The sequence below is a fragment of the Vicugna pacos genome, chromosome X (genome assembly GCF_048564905.1).
Source record: "Vicugna pacos chromosome X, VicPac4, whole genome shotgun sequence".
In the NCBI taxonomy this organism is placed as follows: domain Eukaryota; kingdom Metazoa; phylum Chordata; class Mammalia; order Artiodactyla; family Camelidae; genus Vicugna; species Vicugna pacos.
In genome coordinates, this window is record NC_133023.1 from 59,151,235 (window position 1) to 59,170,986 (window position 19,752).

At 38.1% G+C, this 19,752-nt stretch overlaps 1 long non-coding RNA gene across 1 annotated transcript; it reads left to right on the forward strand.

Moving 5' to 3' along the window:
• The first annotated feature begins 243 nt into the window (after positions 1 to 243).
• On the forward strand, positions 244 to 16,844 carry LOC140691774 (uncharacterized). The gene is made up of 3 exons (XR_012067444.1): positions 244 to 327; positions 11,569 to 11,633; positions 16,701 to 16,844. It is a non-coding gene; the product is annotated as an uncharacterized lncRNA (long non-coding RNA).
• Positions 16,845 to 19,752: the final 2,908 nt, after the last annotated feature.

The window sequence follows — 19,752 nt, forward strand, 5'->3', positions numbered from 1 at the left end:
CAAGGCATGAACCAATTGAGCCACCCTAAGAGTTCCAAGGGAGCAAGAAATATGGAGGAATTTATGATGGGTAGAAGGTGAAATCTTTTCACTGAAAACATGTTTGTTTCACAACATATGCTAAGCAGGATTTGAAACTCCCTCAGTTACTGAAAAAGAGAGAGAGAGCAATCAGAAGAGGAAGAAAATGCTTTTTGCTTTTGGTCACATGTCCTAAGAGTTCAGCAATCATCTTGAGGTTTTGGAGCTTCCCAAAAGAAGTTTGTTAGAGGAAATCTGATTACAGGAAGATGAGCAGCAGGAATATGTACCGAGAGCTTCTCGCAGGTATGTTGCTTGTCTTGACCCTTGGTTGCATGCCAGCAATATACAGGGAATTATGGGAAGAAATCCTTCCCCACAATGGTATCAAGAACATGGCCTTATTAAGGACTGAGGGATCAAGAAAATATGTTTTTCTTCAAAGTAGCTAATTCAGAAATTACACCACAGACATTTGTAGTACATGGAAGTGGCACAGGATTTCTTTTCTTATCACCCAACCAGGCTTGTTCTCTACTGCTTATACCTTTCCACCTGTACCCAACGACTTAAGAAGCTCTAAGAATTTGGGAATCTGAAGAGATATTTGCACCCCCATGTTCATTGCAGCATTATTCACAATAGCCAAGCTCTAGAAACAACCTAAGTGTCTAACAGCGGATGAATGGATAAAGAAAATGTGGTATGTATAAGCATGGAATAAAACTCAGCCATAGATAAACAAGTTTCTACTGTATATCACAGGGAACTATATTCAATATCTTGTAGAACCTGTAATGAAAAAGAATATGAAAATGAATATATGTAGGTACATGTATGACTGAAACCTTATGCTATACACCGGAAATTGACACATTATAAACTGGCCATATTTCAATATAAATAAATTTTTAAAATTCAGTCATAAAAAATAAGGAAGTCTTGCTACTTGCAACAACATGCATAGACCCTGAGGGCCTTATGCTAGTGAAATAAGTCAGAGACAGACAAGTACTGTATGATCTTGTTTGTATGTGGAATCTAAAAATACCAAACTCATAGAAACGGAGATTGGATTTGTGCTTGTCAGAGGCGGGGGTGGAGGTAGGGGAAGTGGGTGTATGTGGTCAAAAGGTATAAACTTCCAGTTATAAGATAAACAAGTTCTGGGGCTCTAATGTACAACATGGTGACTATAGCTAAAAATACTATTTTGTGTATTTACAAGTTGCTAAGAGAGTAGTTCTCATCACAAGGAAAAAAATTTGTAACTATGGGAGGTGATGGATGTTGCTAACACATTGTGGTAATCATTTTGCAATACTTACATGTATCACATCATTGGGTTGTGCACCTTGAACTTATAAATTCAATCTCAATTATATCACAATGAAACTGGGAAAAGAAGAATTTGGGACCCCCAAGTGCATCCTAAATTAGGTGCTGCTGTAACTACTGGGCAGAATATGCTGTGAAAATCATCACAGTGCTTTAAAAATGTACTTCCACTCTCAGTCTAATAAATTCTCTACGATAACTAGATAATTCTCTAACTCAAGTTTAGAGTTACTTTTCATTGTGGGCACCACAGTGGTTCTTGTTTGGGTGTCACCACACCTCAGAAGTACCAAGAGTTAGAAGGAAGGAGTAGAATCCTAGATAGCACTTTAGACCCCCAAGACCCACAGTCTATGAAGTACCTTTAGGGAGCTGACATCAAGATGTATTTGCACCACCTGGGCTGAGGTGCTAAGAGCACTGGAGTGGAGGTCAAGAGGCTTGGATCTGAATCTCAGTCATACATAACCAGTTACTCGCTGAGTGCAAAGCAATGCTACTTTTCTGGGCCTCCTCTCCTCTTCTGTAAAACTTCACAGAGAATTATGGGGCAGGACTATACTTCAGAAAGTGCTAAGTAATTCTGAGGTGTCTTTTCTGGGCATCAAGTCTTGTAGCCCACTCAGACTAGAGCCTGCACTGTGGATCACCTCTGCACTCATCTTCCCCATCCTCAGCCAAATTTACAAACAGTAGTACTATCAAGAAACTTACAAAAGTAGAAATGGAAGCATCTAATCCTGCTAGTTTCACAGAGAAAGCAGAGTGTTTTAAAATAAGAAGAAGAACAAGCTATGTATAGTTGAATTTGTGGCAAACTTTCGGCTGAGACTGTCAGAGTGCCTTTTTGCAGATGATGTGGAGAGTTATCATAGGAAGGAGGGTCATACTCTCAGGTTCTTTGTGAGTCATGAAATCGTGTTTTCTAAAAGCCTTCACTAGGACTCTCCCCAAGTTTGAGAGGGAAAAGTCCTTTAGTCCCTCTCGCTGTATACAAGCTCAGGAATGTCTCTGAAGGACACAAGGGTAAAAGCAATGGGGTTGGGGGTGGGGGGTAAGACTCAGTAGTACAGCGACTGCTTGGCATGCCCAGGGTCCTGGGTTCAATCTCCAGTGCCTCTGTTAAGGGGAAAAATTTAAAAAACAAGCAATGGGGTCATCATCCTTGGAAAAGAAGCTCAAGAATTCTCCTGAGGGATGAGAATCCTTGTAAATGTGACATGATGAGTCTTCTGTTCTCAGAGTTATGATTCTCTCCTGCTAGAAAACTATTTGATTTGGGTGCTGACATATCTGCATGGAGACTCAGGACCTGCAGTTTCACTCTGTTAGGTAGACCCAAGTGAGACAGTCAAACACTGCTTTTCCCTGCTGGGCCAGCCCTGCCCTGCAGGAGTTGTTGACAGGAAATTTTACATCACAAAGCAGGTGGTTTGAGGTACCTGTATGTGTGTTACATTCTCTGTTTAGCCTCAGAGACCTTGGCAGGGTAGTGAGCTGATTGTTTTTGCAGTGATTGATATGCAGGGTCAGTAGAGACTGACTTGATAACTGAGTGTTCTGGCTAGCTCCAATTCCCTCAGTAGTTATTTGGTACAGTGGTAAACTGAGGCAGAGTCTATGGAAATTGTTTGACATCGAGGCCAAATTCAGACAGATAGGCAATGCCAGTTGTTCACAGAGTGTGGTCCCTCCACCAGTCACATTAACATCACCCGGGAACTTGGGGAAAATTCAAATTCTTGGGCCCCTCTCCAGACCAAATGAATCTAAAACTCAGGGTGGGGCCCAGCAACTCATGTTTTAAAAACCTTTCTAGGTGGTTCTGATTCATGTTCAGACTTGACAACTACTGGATGAAGGGCTTCTCATTCCTGGCTGCATACCTAGGGCATTTGTTTAAAATACAGATGCTGGAGTGGAGGCCAGGAAATACCTGTTTTGAACCCCTGGGTGATATTGTTGCTCAGGCAGGACTGAGAACCACAAGTTTATTCTCTCCTTATGAACAAGTTTCTAGGGACTATGCTAAGTTTTTGTTGTGGACCTTCCAATCCATTGTCTGGATTATAGGTAGTAGTTTTAGGACGAGATGGCATTTACTAGTTCAGGGCCTGTTTCTGTGATGGAATCGAGGTCTAGGTAGAGAGTGATGCCTGTGTTTCTAGGTAGGGAAGCTTAAGGGCCTCTGCCTGTTGGTTCCCCCTTTCTCTTCCCTTAAAGGTCTAGAGGAAGCAGTTGGCTGTATAGAATTCCTATATTGAGGCCTGGGAGAAGAAGCTCTGCAGAAAATAGTGACTGGGGATTGTGGTTGCTAAAATGCAGCTCCCGTAGTCCATGAATATTCTTCATTTCAAGCGAGACATCTCTGGTTCCTTCAGTTCTTTCTTCATCTCCCAATTATTCCCAACTCCACTAGTCACATAAGCAATGACTTCAGATCAGGCACTTCTTTTCCTTTCATTTCTCCATTTTAGAAAGTGGGGCTCATGACTTCCATTACCCAGAGTGTGAAAGGGGTAGGCATGGGTGAGGGAAGGACCAATGTGGGAAACTAGCCATATCTGACAATGTATGAAATGCACAAAACAATAAAACCACATCTATTAACACAGAGAAATTTTTGTGGGGAGAAGTCTGTACTCATCACACTTATTTTAAAAGTGGTTTGAAAGTGGTTTTCAGAAGGAAAAATTATTTATTCATGTAAATATTGAATCCTGGAGCAGCAGTGAGATAATTGGAACTTCTGTTTGCAGTTAAGTCAATCCATTATTTCACATCTTCTCTTGAATTCATGTCATAATAGGGGTATATAGAAACAGGGCAATGTTTATGTACATGTGGGGAATTTCATGTTGAACACAGGCTAATATGGTTACATTAATTGAAGATCTATGTGCTGAACATTTTACTTACATCACCATATTTAATCCTTTCAATAACCTTGTGAGATTCTTATTCCCTTTTACAGAAAAGACTGAGCTTACATGATCTGACTTTCCAAGGGAGACACCATATCAAGCAGGATTTGAACTCAAGTATGTCTATTTTGAGGGAGCTTTTGCTCTTTTACAATCACCAGACTTGCTGTCATTTCCCAAACCCTCACAGTAATGCTGTTATTTAAGATGCCAGCCAGGCTGAAGGGAGCTCTTACTGACAGTTTTAGATGCAGGGGAGACACATGATTTGCTCCAGACAGAAAATGGTTTTCTGACTGTTTGCAAAACCAGAAAGTGTATCTTATATCCAAAAGATAAGCAGTCCTTCTTGCTACTGCAATGCCAACACTGAAGGAATCAAGAAAGGAGCTAGGATGGCCCTACTACTCCCTGGGTTCTGAAATTTCAGATTGACAAAAGAAGATCCTTGGAGATCTGCCCAAAAGGCATGCATGATGTGGGGGGGGTCACATTATCAGATACATATGTAACACACATAACTAGTTGGGAAGTCAGCCTTCCTTTGGGCTATACTTTGGTCCATGCCTTTTAAAGCTTCAGCTCTGGATTTCAAAATATAAATGGAAAAAAATGAAGGTGGCCCAAAGAAGCAACCATAAATATAATTATTTTACTTATTAAAAAACATTTGTATGGTTCTTACTCTGTGCCATGTGCTGGTACATTAATTCATTTAATCTTCAACAACTTTATGCGAGAGGAACAATTGTCATCCCCATTTTACAGATGAAGAAAATCAAGATTCTGAGAAATGAACTATTTGCCCAAATCCAGAAAGTCAACAAGTGGCAGAGTCAGGAGGTAAACTTTGGCAGTCTGGTTCCAGACTCCAAACTCTCAGCCACTATATTGTGCTGCCCCTCAAGGCTGCAAACAGAATTTGAAAACCATAGACTCAGAGTTGGAAAGGCCATTAAAGGATTTTTAATCCAAACTTCCAACCAAAACAGGAATCCCCTCTATGTACTCCCTGCCTTGGTGAACATTTTCAGTGTCTGGAGCCTAGTATCTCAAAGGTTGAATATGGACCATCTCTGACTGTTGAGAAATTTATCTTTAAAGTGAGCTAAGGAAGAAGATCAACTCAGTGAATGTCTGCTCAGCCCATAGTATGTTTAAATCACTATTTTGTATATACAAAGATAAGGAAGATATGATCCCTATTCCTTACAGATTCTTAAGAGAGACAAACATGCATACAATGGCAGAATGTGGTACATGCTATAACTACTATAAAATTTATATTACTTGCTATAATATATATATATATATAGTATATGTAATATAATATAAATTAAATTAATATAAAGATGAGCTACCGGAGTACAGAAGAAAGTGAAACTAATTCCAAGGATGGGAGTTAGGGAAGGCGTCATAGAGATGGTAACAACTAAGCTCTATCTTGAAGATTCAGTGAAATTTCAACAAGCACAGCTGAGGCAGAAGGGCAAGAAAGAAACATCAGATAATCACAGAAGAGCTTTCTTTCTTATGGTTGCCCCCCCAGATAGCTGATGATAGCCAGATGATGCTCTGAGTCTGCCTGCTTCCTGTTCCCTCAGCTGTTTTGGTTTTCAGTTAGAGTGTGGGCTCTGGGTTTGGATTCTAGTTCTGCCACTCATTACCAGGGCCACAATATGACTTTCAGGGGCCCTGGGCATTGTTACCTTGTGGACCCCTTCCTCTATTAAAAAAAAGAAAAAACCTACAAGAAATCAGACTTTAAAACTCTATTGGTATAAAGTCAAATATGTTAATATATATTAAAACATTTCCTTTACTCTTAAAGTTCATTTTTTCATCTGATTTCTACAAAGACAAAATGTTTTTATGGCCCCCTGAATGTATTGTGGGCTGTAGGCACTGTACCTACTGTGCCTAATGAAAAAGTCAGCCCTCTTCATTACCTTTATGATTAGGGCCATATAATGTAAAATTTCAGAGACTCAGACTCCTCATCCATAAAGTTAGAATAATGATATAACACCTATATAATAGGGTTGTGATAAGGATTAAGTAAGGTCTTGCATGACAAACATTATCACATAATAAATGGCACTAATTAATATTAGGTTATACATATGTAGGGTGACCATATAATTTATCATTCAGACCAGAATACTTTTGAAAGTGTAATCGGATAATAATTGGATGGGATGATAGGAATAGGCATAAACTGGAATGTAATGGTCTCTCTCTCTCTCTCTCTATATATATATATGACTTGCTTTTCTGATCCTTCACCATGGTAGTCACCCTCCTGTAGATACCCATCCCATTTTGTCAATGACTCATTTATTTTTTTCAGTTTTTAGTTTTATTAGGTAGAATTGTTACAATTTGACTGCACATATACAAGATATTGCACATAAATACATATACACAATATATTGCATATATTTTTAAAAATTTACATATATGTACTGTTCATTGTTTCTAAGAACGTTTAGTGCTTTATCTTTTTAAAAATTTACACATTATCAAAAGAATAAAGCCAACCACAAAATAAGAATTAATTCAAAAAGATACATACACCTCACTATTAACAGCAATATTATTTATAATTGCCAAGACATGGAAGCATGCCAAATGCAAATCAATAGATGAATGGACAAAGATGCAGCACATATATGCAATGGAATACAACTCACCCATAAGAAAGGACATTTTGCCATTTGCAGCCTTTCATTCACTTTTTTTTCACTTCAAAAACCAGAATTTCATAACTGACATAAACATTTCCATTGCATCAAAAACAACATAATACCAAGAAATAAGCTTAACAAGGAGGTTACCTATACTCTGAAAACTGTAAAACATTGATGAAGGGAACTGAAGATGATACAAAGAAGAGGAAAGATATCTTGTGCTCTTGGATTGGAAGAATCAACACTATCAAAATGGCCATACTACCCAAAGCAATCTACAGATCCAATGCACTCCCCGTCAAAGTACTTATAACATTTTTCACAGAACTAGAACAAAAAATTCCAAAATTTATATGGCACCATGAAAGACCCTGAACTACCAAAGCAAACTTTTGTAGGTCTTTTTAAAAAATCTTTATTCTTTTTGTTTTCTTTTCTTATGGTTTGATTACTAGAGAAGGTCCTGTAAAATTTGTTGTAAAGCTGGTTTGGTGGTGCTGAATTCTTTTGGCTTTTGTTTATCTGTGAAGCTTTTGATTTCTCCACCAAGTCAGCCTTGCTGGACAGAGTATTCTTGGTTGTAAGTTTTTCCTTTTCATCACTTAAATCATGCCACTCCCTTCTGGTCTGTAGAGTTTCTGCTGAAAAATCAGCTGATAACCTTATGGGTTATCTGTTGCTTTTCTCTTGCTAATTTTAATATTTTCTCCTTATCCTTAATTGTCAATTTGATGACTATGTGCCTTGGTGTGTTCCTCTTTGGTTTGATCCTGTGTGGAACTCTCTGTGCTTCCTGGACTTGGGTGACTGTTTCCTTTCCCAAGTCGGGGAAATTTTCAGTTATTACTCAATGACTCATTTAAAATATGGTGAACATAAAAGTTCTAGGTATGGTCTGACCAGAGGAACATTTCATTCATTTAACCAAGATTTATTAACTGCTTGAGCAGCAATTTTGTTCAATAGTTGTTCCACTGAACAAAATCTTTAGTTCTTTATAATTTCTTAAAGATTTACCTAAAGTAATTTTTTTCAAAATTATGTCTATAAAGTCTTTTAATATCTTATAATGTTACTGATCTGGGCTTGGAAACTTCAACTCTTGTAGCATTTTCTTTATTCCTATATTGAGTGTTTACTTTCGTGTAGCCTTACTTACTTGTGTATATGAATCCACCTCTCCATAAATTATTGCTCCAGGCCTGGGACCATGACCTATAAATCTCGTTGATATGAGCAGCACCCTGAAGAGTAGCTGAAACAAAGTAGGTACTCAACACATGTGTAGGAAACACATTAACACATGAATTTAAAACAGCTATACATTCTCTTACCAATAGCTCAACTATCTTAGCACTCAGCTCCTTCTTGGGAATATTTATTCTATCCCCTCCAATTTGAAAATGTTGATTGCTGTTGCTTTGATTTGGAAACTATAAAGAAAATATAATTGAGTAGGCTGGGTTTCTCTTTGTTATCTTATATGTTATCTTATATTCAGGGTGACTAGATGTTGCAGCCTGCTTCAGCTCAATTAATGCCTGTTATATTTGATGCCCCTTTCACTCTCAAAAGTGTCCTAATTTGGTCAATAAATTATATATAATCATCTTTATTATGTCACCTTCTTTCTTCTTTCTGCTCAGAACATAACCTAAGAATCCCTTAGGTTGTCTTGTTGTCCCCAATATGCCTTATTTTATAGGCATGTGTCATTTTTACATTTATGCTAGGTAGGTCCTGTGTGCTACAGCTTCTATTCACTTCTAGAAAAGCCAAATACAAAGGAATAAATTTAAACTGCAGAGAATAAGGCTGGAAGATCAGGACTGTGAGGAACTGCTAAACAAATACTTGTATAAACTTAGAGGGTTGTGGACTCTCTTTCCCTGGACCTTGACAAATAGGCTCAGCATTTGTCTGTTGTGTATTATGCATATGCCTTCTTGCTGGGCTTTGAAAGTCCCTCCCAGCTCTGAGATTCTCTATATTTTTAATAAAATGCATACTTTATTCATGTTTCTTTTTGCTTATTTTCCAAATGGAGGGACTGGGGATTGAACCCAAGACATCCAGCATGTGAAGCACATGCTCTACCACTGAGCTATACCCTCCCCCTGAAATTCTCTAACTACTTTTTTTATAGTTACACATTTTATTTTTATTATCATAAGAACTTTTAAGATTTACTCTCAGTAACTTTCAAATATACAATATTATTAAGTATAGTCACCATGCTGTGCATTACACCCCCGTGACTGATTTATTTTATAATGGGAAGTTTGTGCCTTTTGAACCCCTTAACCAATTTCCCCCATTCCACATCCCCCACCCCCACCTCTGGCAATCACCAATCTAATCTGTACTCTGAATGTATAAGTTCAAGTTTTTTATTTGTTTTATTCCACATATAAGTGAGATCATATGGTATTTGCCTTTTTCTGTCTGACTTATTTCAGTTAACATAATGCCCTCTATGTCCATTCATGCTGTTGTAAATGGCAGGAACTCCTTTTCATGGCTAAGTAATATTCTGTGCTATGGATACCACAAATTCTCTATCCATTCATCCATCTGTGGGCACTTAGGTTGTTTCTTTTCTTTCCTTTTCATATTCTTTTTCAGTATACATTATTACAAGATATTGACTATAGTTTCATGTGTTATACAGACTCACAGACACAGAAAACAAACTTATGGTTACCCAGGGGGAAAGGGGGTGGGAAGGAATAAATTAGGATTTCGAGATTAGCAGATACTAGCTACTGTATATAAAATAGATATACAACAAGTTTCTAACTACTTTTTAAGGCTAGATTAGCAGTGAAGGTCAGTGAGTTATATCTGGGGCTAGGATCAGCAGATGATCCCAGGATAGATTAAGCCATAGGGCAAGACAGTCTCTGTTAGGAAAGGAGCAGATGGGTGGCCGTCTAGGCACCTGTTAGTGAAATTTCTGGGTCCATCTTTGGCAAGCTGGGTTTCCAACTTCATCCATGGAAGTCAAGGGCAGTGGTAGCCTGTGCTCTATTCTGCCTGAGTCACACTTCTACTCCCTACTTTCTCACCTAAGAGCAGCTAGCCTAGCTTCTTGATGGGAAAGGCTAAAGTTCCCAAAGCTCCATCTGCTCTGAAAGCTCCCTAGTAACTGGGAACTAAGTAAACCACGGTTTTCTGAATCAGCCTCTTGCATAACTTTGTTACTTGAGGTCAAACTTTCCCAGTATTATTGAGTTACATCTTCCCCTCCCCAATCCCCAGGCTGTCATCATTTTCATTTCCAACTCCACCCAGCACTGGTTCTTGTTGCCCAAGTAAAATTATGCCTCAGTGAACTACATAGTAGCTTTAAGTCCCCTCTTGGATTTTGCTGAATTGGCCCAGAAATTTAGACATGGTTCTAGCCCCACTGATAGGGTCAAGAGGATCTCTGCAGCTCCCTCAGCAACACAGAAAATTTCTTACCTTGCCCCTCTCCATTGGGCTCCATGATCCCTCAGTTCATTTCTGCTTTCCTCCAGGAGCACGAGGAACTCCAGCTGGTGGGTAACTGACCAGGAGCCTGGTGGTGGCTCAGTGCTCAGCAACAAGCTTTGAGCTTGAGTAACAGTGGATAGTGGGCTATTAATTGAATTCAATATAGATTACAAACACAGGAAAATGAAAATGGCTTGTATTACCACCATTCAGAAATCTTTAATGCTATTCATTTGGTTTATGTCCTTCTAATCCTTTTCCCATGTACATTCAGTTTTACAAAAACTTCATTATTATTATTATTATTTTTAACCAAGTAGTGGGTTGGGCCAGTGTTATGGGAGAGGTGAGACATGCTGAGAAATCACTGTATGTAGTGTGGTTGGTGAGAGTGTGTGGTCCATGTGCATAGGATGGAAGAGAAAAAAGGCTTAGAATTTTAGCTTATGTCTTGGAGTTTTGGTTCATAAAATATGGTCAGCATAGGGGGTACAGGGAATAGGAAGGGATAAATTGGGAGTTCGAGCTCTGCAGATACTTAGTACTATATGTAAAATAGATAAACAAGTTTCTACTGTATAGTATAGGGAACTGTATTCAATATCTTATAGTAACCTATAATGAAAAAGAATATGAAAAGGAATATAGGTATGTATATGTATGACTAACACATTATGCTGTACACCAGAAATCGATACAACATTGTAAACTGTCTATACTTCAATTAAAAATGCACAAAAATATGGTCAGCATAGATAAAATTTTTCTAAAATATATAAAAATTGAGTATAGCAGTACAATAACTGTGTCATAAAATTGTATTAAATAGTGTACAAACAGAAAGTTCTTAGTTCTTCACAGTCCTTGCCTTATTTTAAACGCCAGAAGAGTTTGGTTCTCTGCCCTGTTCCAGCCCTTTTAAAGGTTCTGTGCATCACATTACTGAGATGAGCCTAAAATCAAGCTGCAAAAACAAAACAAAACAAAAACAAAAAACAGTGCTATTTGGGTCCTTGCACAGATTCCTTCCTACTCACTTGCGTGACTGCTCTCTGCTCACATCTTCCTGGCTTTCATTTTGCTACCTCTAAGTACTTCTGTCCTTCTCTGGTTTACAGGTCCCAGCTTCCTTCTCTGGCACTGGCTCTGAATGCTCCTTTACAGTCATGACCAGCAGTTTGAGGTAAAAGAAATCTTCTCTACTAGCCCTGTCCCCATGGAACTTTTACCAACAAGGTTTTTACCTTTCCGTACTTTGTCAGGGCAGGAAATTTGGATGTTTGGACATGTTTGGATGTTTACACTTTTCCTTCATTTAAAATTTCCTGTGACAAACAGGAGTAGGTTTTAGGGGTCATATGGGTCACCCTTGTCATCTATGAGAGCAGAGGACACATTAAGTTGTTAATGCCATCTTGTTCCACCCAGTTTCCCAGCCACCCCAGAATTATGCAAGACATATTTCCTTATGCTACTTTACTCCTCCTCCTTCTTCTCTCCTTCCTCCTTCTTCTCTCCTTCCTCTTCCTTCCTCCTCCTCCTTCTTCCTTCCCCCTCCTCCTTCTTCCTTCCTCCTCCTCCTCTCCTGCTCCTCCTCTCCTCCTCTTCCTCCTCGTCCTCCTTCTCCTTCTTTTTCTTCTTCTTCTCCTTCTTCTTCTTCTCCTTCTTCTTCTTCTTCTCCTTCTTCTTCTTCTTCTTCTTCTTCTTCTTCTTCTTCTTCTTCTTCTTCTTCTTCTTCTTCTTCTTCTTCTTCTTCTTCTTCTTCTTCTTCTTCTTCTTCTTCTTCTTCTTCTTCTTCTTCTTCTTCTTCTTCTTCTTCTTCTTCTTCTTCTTCTCCTTCTCCTCCTCCTCCTTCTTCTCCTCCTCCTCCTTCTTCTCCTCCTTCTCCTCCTCCACCTCCTCCTCCCCCTTCTTTTCCTTCTATTTACTTTTACAATGAAGTCTATTATCCTTTGAGCTATTTCCTTCTTATTGCCTAACAAGGTCAAAATGCCTTAAAGCACTGACCTCCAGCAGTGAATCAGTCTATTCATCTCAGTCTTAAAAACACTGGGCTGCCTTAAAATGGAAACTGAATTTCTAATTTGAAAAGATACATACACTTCAATGTTCACAGCAGCACTATTTAAAATAGCTGAGACATGGAAACAATCTAAATGTCCATCAATAGATGACCGGATAAAGAAGTTGTGGTATATTTATACAATGGAACATTACTCATCCATAAAAAAGAGTAAAATAATGCCACTTGCAGCAACATGGATGGACCTTGAGATCATTCATACTAAGGGAAGTAAGCCAGGAAGAGAAAGAAAAACACCATATGTTACCACTTATATGTGGAATCTAGAAAAAATGACACAATTAATGGACTTACGTACAAAATAGAAACAGACCCACAGACATAGAAAACAAACTTATGGTTACCAAAGGGGAAATGTGGTGGAGGAGGGATAAATTATGAGTTTGGGATTAACAGATACAAACAACTATATAGAAAATAGATTAACAACAAGGTCTCACTGTATAGCACAGGGAACTATATTCAATACCTTGTATTAGCCTATAATGAAAAAGAAAATGAAAAGGAACATATAACTGAATCACTATGTTGTACACCAGAAATTAATATGACATTGTAAACCAACTATACTTCAATAAAAAAATTAGGAGTGAAAAAAAAGGAAATTACAACTATCATTAGATCATTGTTTCTGTTTCATCTGTCATGGACATGACTATAAAGTGTAAGTATAAATTTATGACACCACTTTTTCTGGAATATTGTAGAATTTACACACCAAATTAGCATTCTTCAAAGCAATCACTGAGATAGAGCAACACAAGTATCCTTATGATGTAATCATTGCTACAAATGTTTAGAGGTTGCTCTTTTGGAATTAAGGAGTGACAAAGTATAGTGGAAAGAACATGAAGTTCTATGATGATGTGGCCTTTGCTTTGAATCATTAATCTGTCACAAATTAGCTGTGCAATATTTGTGCAAGTCTGCTCTCTGGGCTTCCATTCCCCATAAATAAAATGGAGTTAAGACTATGTATCTTGCTGAGTTTTGTAGTGAGTCAATAATGCTTATGAAAGTTCCAGGCACATAGTAAGTACTTTTGATGTTTTCATGCTTCCATATTTATAGCCAGTTTACCATTTGTGCAAGAAAGTTGTTGCCCCCCCGTGTACATTCTCCCTTAGTTGATGGCTCTATTTCCCCCTCCCTCTTTTGTGTTCTGGTCAAACTCAACTATATTCTTCCTTAAAAAATTAGGAATATAAGGGAAATTTTCTGACTTGATATGTATCAAAACTTATAGCAAATAAAATAATTAATGGAAAATCTATAGATGCCATCCCATTAACAAAAAAAAATCTATCATCATTATGATTAAATGTAGTATTGGAGGTTGTGACCAGTATTATGAGCCCAACATTAAAAACAAGCATAGAAAGTGTATGAATTTGAAAAAGAGATATATAATTTCCATTACCTGCAGAGAATATAATCATTAACAGATAAACCTAATAGAATAAACAGTCACATTTTAAAAACTAATTAGAGTTCAGAAAGCTTTCCACTCTTATGATCAACGATAACACAAAAAATTCAAAACTTATGGCACCCCTGCCATACCTAATTAGAACATTAAATAGGAAAAAATAAGATATCCCTCAAAATAATAAGATCTAAATGTTTTTAGGAAACACCTTAACACAGAAACACAAATTTTACAGAAACTATTTTAAAACTCTTTAAAAATATAAAGGAAGTTTTGACTAAAAGAAGATATACCATGTCTATATTTGGGGTGATATAACATGGCAATTGTATCAATTCAACTCACATTAACTTGCAAATTCAGTGCAGTCCCAAATTAAATTCCAGTAGGACTTTGGGAAAAGTTGATAAAATTACTTACATTTATAATGGAAAAATTTTCATGACTAGCTAATCACTTTGAAAATCAACTTGACACAGAGAAAGGATTCACCCTATTAAATATTAAGATATACTTTAAAGCCAGAATAATAAAATAACATGATACCATTGTAGGAAATGATAAGTAAACAAAGGAACAGAAAAGTGAGCTCAGAAATACATTCAGTATATAGGGTAATCTGGTGTATGATAAATATACCCCTCAAGGCATTAGAAAAGAAACTGATTTTTTTTTTTTAGTTTACAGTGAACTACTTTGCTAATTGGAGAATAGAGCTGGATCCCTACCTTAAACAACATACAAAACTGGAATTTAGATGGATGAGATATAAGTGGGAAAGGTAAAGCTAAATGGACAGCATCTAATGTAATCTAAGGAGGCAAAAATTTTAAAAAAATAGGAATCTAAAAGCAAAATCACAAAGCAAAAAAAGTGATGGGTTTTATCATATTATTATTAAAATGTTTTAGTCACAAAGAACATCATAGACAATATTAAGTGATAGATGACATGTAGAAGCTATTTAAGTCATTAAAACCAACAAGGGATTAATATCTAGAATATACAAAAATGACCACTAATCATGAAGAAAAAAACAAGAAACCCAACAGAAAACTGGAAAAAGGATATAAATAAGCAGGTCACTGAAAGAAAAATCCAAATAGCTACTAAATATATAGAAAGATCCTCAATATTAGAAATATTTAGAAATATGTCAATAAAAGACAAAGCAATACCACTTTAATACCACCAGAATTGCAAAAATTATAAAAGTGAATAATACCAAGGGTTACTGATATTGTGAGCAAATGGGCCCTCTTGTGTACTATTCTTGAGAGTCTTAATATATACAGACTTCAGTAAGTGGCTTACTTTACATATAAAAGTTTTTCAAAATATTTTGTGATTCTATTCATTATAATACAATCATGACTGTAAATGTACCAATTCAAAAAAATCCTCATTTTATTTTATATATATATAAAATATATATCTCTCTCCAAGTTCTATAATGGATGCTTGTTTTGTGATTCTTAGAATCTTACAAATAGTGCTGGCAATATCTATACATATATGTCATATATTTTTGTGTGCATATGGAAGTATATACAAAGGAAAGAAAACAATCCAACTTTACTGTTTCTCTCCCCTCTCTGTGGCTGTGAGTGCTCTTGAGACAAGAACTAGAAGATCCACACAAAGATGGTGTGCTGATGTTGGCCTAGAGTTAAGGTGAAAAGAAGGGAATAACCTTTTATTCAGCTCCACAGTGTACCAGGCATCAATCTGGGCACTTTAAGTTGTCTTATTGAATCTGCATAAGTTGTGGGGAATCGGTATTATTGTCCCATTGTATGGATAAGGAAACAGGCTCTGAGAGGTTAAATAATTTGTCAAAGGACACAGGACTGGAGCCCAGGTCTGTCTGGGCTGGTTCTCTTTTCACTACATTACCACAAGTGATGGTAGGAACAGGTTGAAACTGGGAGATGAGGCTGGAGAAACCTTGGGCAGCACACATCAGAAACTAGACTGACACATCTGTTTATTGTAGTTGTATTTTTCCTGCTTTCCAGAAATGTCACATGCTGTTAATGGGTTTGATCGCCTGAGAGATGTAAATGCAAACTGTGGTGAAATGAGTGGCTTTAAAGCAGATTCTGTATTCATTCACATTAAAACAGAGGTGATCTGTAAACCTTGTTTTTTTCCCCACCATGATGACTCTCTTTTAACTAGGCTGAGACCCACAGACCTCCAAAGTGCATCTCCAGTGGCAGAATCTCAGGTATCAGCCCAAACAGTGAGGGAGGTATTTTACTGTGTAAGGGTGAGAGGAGGGTTGGGGAGCTTCTTAATTCTCTAAATTAATTCAAGTGTGCTATTTCCTTCTCTGCCTCCATGTGCTAACAACTTTGGATTACAGGAAAAAATAACACTGGTTTTTGATGATACACATAGGGATTGCTTTGGAAATTGATTTGTTTTGGAAGTTAACTTTGAGACAAAATTTAGTTTTCTTGAAGCAGCTATGAAATTTATTTATTATTAAAAGAGAGAAATAAATAAATAATATTAAAAGAGATATGTTTAAGCTAAATAACTGTCTCATTATCTTTGCAGCAAAGTTGAACTGGAAGGACCATTCCTCCAAAAATATGCATCACACATGTGAGAGGATTTTTTTATAATAGTAACTCTGAGGTCTGGGGCTGACAAGATGGGTTTAGAAAATCTTTTGCCTCCTCAACAGTTCTGGCTCATTTTCAGTGGGCTTTCTCTGCTCTCTTTGACAGAGATGTATGGGTTCAGTAAATGCATACAGTATGAAATGGACATTCACCATATGTTCTGCATTCGGAAGAAGATCATTAACTTAACAGACGCCATTCGTGACATCCCTGGATACACTACCCACCTCAACCTGACACAGATCCAAATTCAGGTCCTTCCTCCATATGGCTTCACTAATTTGTCTGCTCTGGTGGACTTGCGATTGGAGCAGAATTCCATTTGGAAGATTGATGAGAGGGCCTTTTGGGGACTTGAAAACATGACCCTTTTGAATTTAGTAGAAAATAAGATTCAAAGTGTGAACAACTCATTTGAAGGCCTGTCCAACTTGGAAACTTTGCTCCTGAGTCATAATCAAATTACCCCTATTCACAAAAATGCCTTTGACCCTCTTGTCAAATTGAAATATTTAAACTTATCTCGAAACTTTATTACTGATTTTTCTAATATTCTGGAAGCAATCCAACATCTTCTGCACCTGGAATGTCTTGATCTTACTAACAACAGCATCATGTCCTTGGATCACAGCCCCAGGTCATTGGTCTCCCTGACCCAGATGAGCCTGCAAGGGAACAAGCTAATGGAATTAAATTTCTCTGCTTTGTCACTACCTAATCTGACCACTCTGGATGTCTCTCATATTAGCTTCGGAGTCATACAGAATGTGGATCTGGAAACTATGCCCCAACTGAGAAGCTTGAATCTGAGTGGAACATTGGTGAAACTGGAGATGCTCTCAGCCAACCACCTACAGAATCTAAGGGAAATAGACCTTATTAACCAGAAGTTTGACGTAGTCACTTAAACCTCAACACACTATGTCGTCTCCTCCAAAATTTACCCATACTAGAGGCTTTGGTTTTTTGGAAAAATGCCATTGATGCCAGGGGCATACAGCACCTTGCCAACTGTACCAGGCTTTTGTCCCTTGACCTGAGCCATAACTATGATCTGGTTCACCTCAATGACAGTGAATTTGATGCTATGCCCAGCCTCCAAAGGCTGAATCTAAACAAGTGTCAACTTTCCTTTGTCATTAACAGGACCTGGAGTACCCTCCAGAACTTGAGAGCCCTAGATCTGAGCCACAATAAGTTTAAAAGCTTTCCAGATTTTGCATTTTCACCCCTGAGGTATCTACAATCTCTCTTTCTCTCTAGAAATCCCATTACAGAACTCAATAGGATGGCCTTCTATGGGCTGTATTCATTGAAGAAATTCAACTTGGCTGGGTGCTGGATAGTAAAAATTGACAGATACTTCTTTGCTCAATTTCCAAATTTAGAGAGTTTAGACCTTGGGTACAACAATATTTGGACTCTGAATTGCAGAACCTTTGAGGGTCTGAAGAAACTCCAAGTTCTCACTCTCTCCCAGAACTGCTTGAAAAACATAGCAAAAAATGCATTTTCTAGCCTCAGTTGCCTCTATAAACTTGACTTGACATACAATGTCTTGTCAAATTTTCAGGCAAGCCTTTTCTTGGGCCTGGAAAATCTAGAAATTTTGCATCTCAGTTTTAATAAAATTACATATGAAACTACTAGGACCTTGCAATCTCCTCCATTTATGAACCTCAAGTCTTTGAAACAACTCAACCTAGAAGGACAAATACATGGGATTCAGGTTGTTCCAACCAACTTCTTCCAAGGGCTGAATGGCCTGCAGGAGCTACTCCTAGGGAAAAATCCCATGGTATTCGTAGACTACCGTCAATTTGACTCCCTGATTAATCTCACAAAGTTGGATATCTCAGAAACAAAATCTGGAGACCGAAGCCTCAGTTTAAGTATTTACTTATTCCAAAACCTCAAAAGACTAAAAGTGTTGCGCCTGGAAAACAACAACTTAGAGTCCCTGACTCCTGGCATGTTCTCTGGCTTAGAAAGCCTTCAGGTCCTCTCTTTAAGATTCAACAACCTAAGAGTAATTAATCAAAGTCATCTGGAGAATCTGAAGTCTCTGAAGTACTTTGATCTTTATGGAAACAAACTTCAGTGCAGCTGTGACAATGAATGTTTCAAGAATTGGTCCATAAACACAGCAAAGGTCTATATCCCCTACCTCTGTAGCTACCTCTGTCAGCAGGGAAATATCCAGAGTTTACTGATAGATTTCAATGATTCTACGTGTAATTTTGACCTGGGAAAGGTTTACTTCTTCTGTTCCTTCAGTCTGGTCCTCACAACCATGGTCTCCTCTTGGTTTATCGCCAAGATGACTTCATTGCTATGGTATAGGCTGTACATATTTTGAGCCTGGTATCAGGCCAAGTGGCATAGGACAGAGAAGGAGTTCATCTATGATGCCTTTGTCTCTTTCACTGCCACTGATGAGCAGTGGGTATATGAAGAGCTTGTTCCAGCCCCGGAAGAAAGAGGTCAGCCTACCTTCTAGCTCTGTCTTCACCACCGGGATTTTGAACCAGGCATGGACATTTTTGAGAACATCCAGAATGCCATCAACACAAGCTGGAAAACATTGTGTATGGTCAGTAACCACTACCTGCACAGTGAATGGTGCCAGCTTGAAGTACAGCTAGCCAGCATCAAGATATTCTATGAGCACGAGGATGTCCTCATCTTGATCTTCCTGGAAGAGATCCCAAACTATAAGTTATCCAGCTACCACCAACTCAGGAAACTTGTCAACAGGCAGACATTTATCACCTGGCCAGAGAATGTCCATGAGAGGCCACTCTTCTGGGCTCGTATTAGAAATGCATTGGGCAACAAATCTGTGGAGAAAGACAATGCACAGCTAACTGTGGCTGATTGACTGGAAGTCTTTGTGACATCAAATCCAGTGTTACCCAAGGTGTGGAAAGGCTAAGAGTGTGACTGAATGTACCTGCTCTGCAGGCAAGAGGCTGCTCATGACCATTACGTGGTTAATGTCCATCAGGCAACTGGAAGGGTGAAGAAGTGCTGCTTGAGGAAGCTTCAGGAACAGTGTTCCCACTATTAGGGGATTAGATATCTGGAAAGTATATCTGTTTTATTAAGGGGAAGGCTTGGAAGACAAGTCACCTGGAAGTCTAGGAACCAGGAAGGC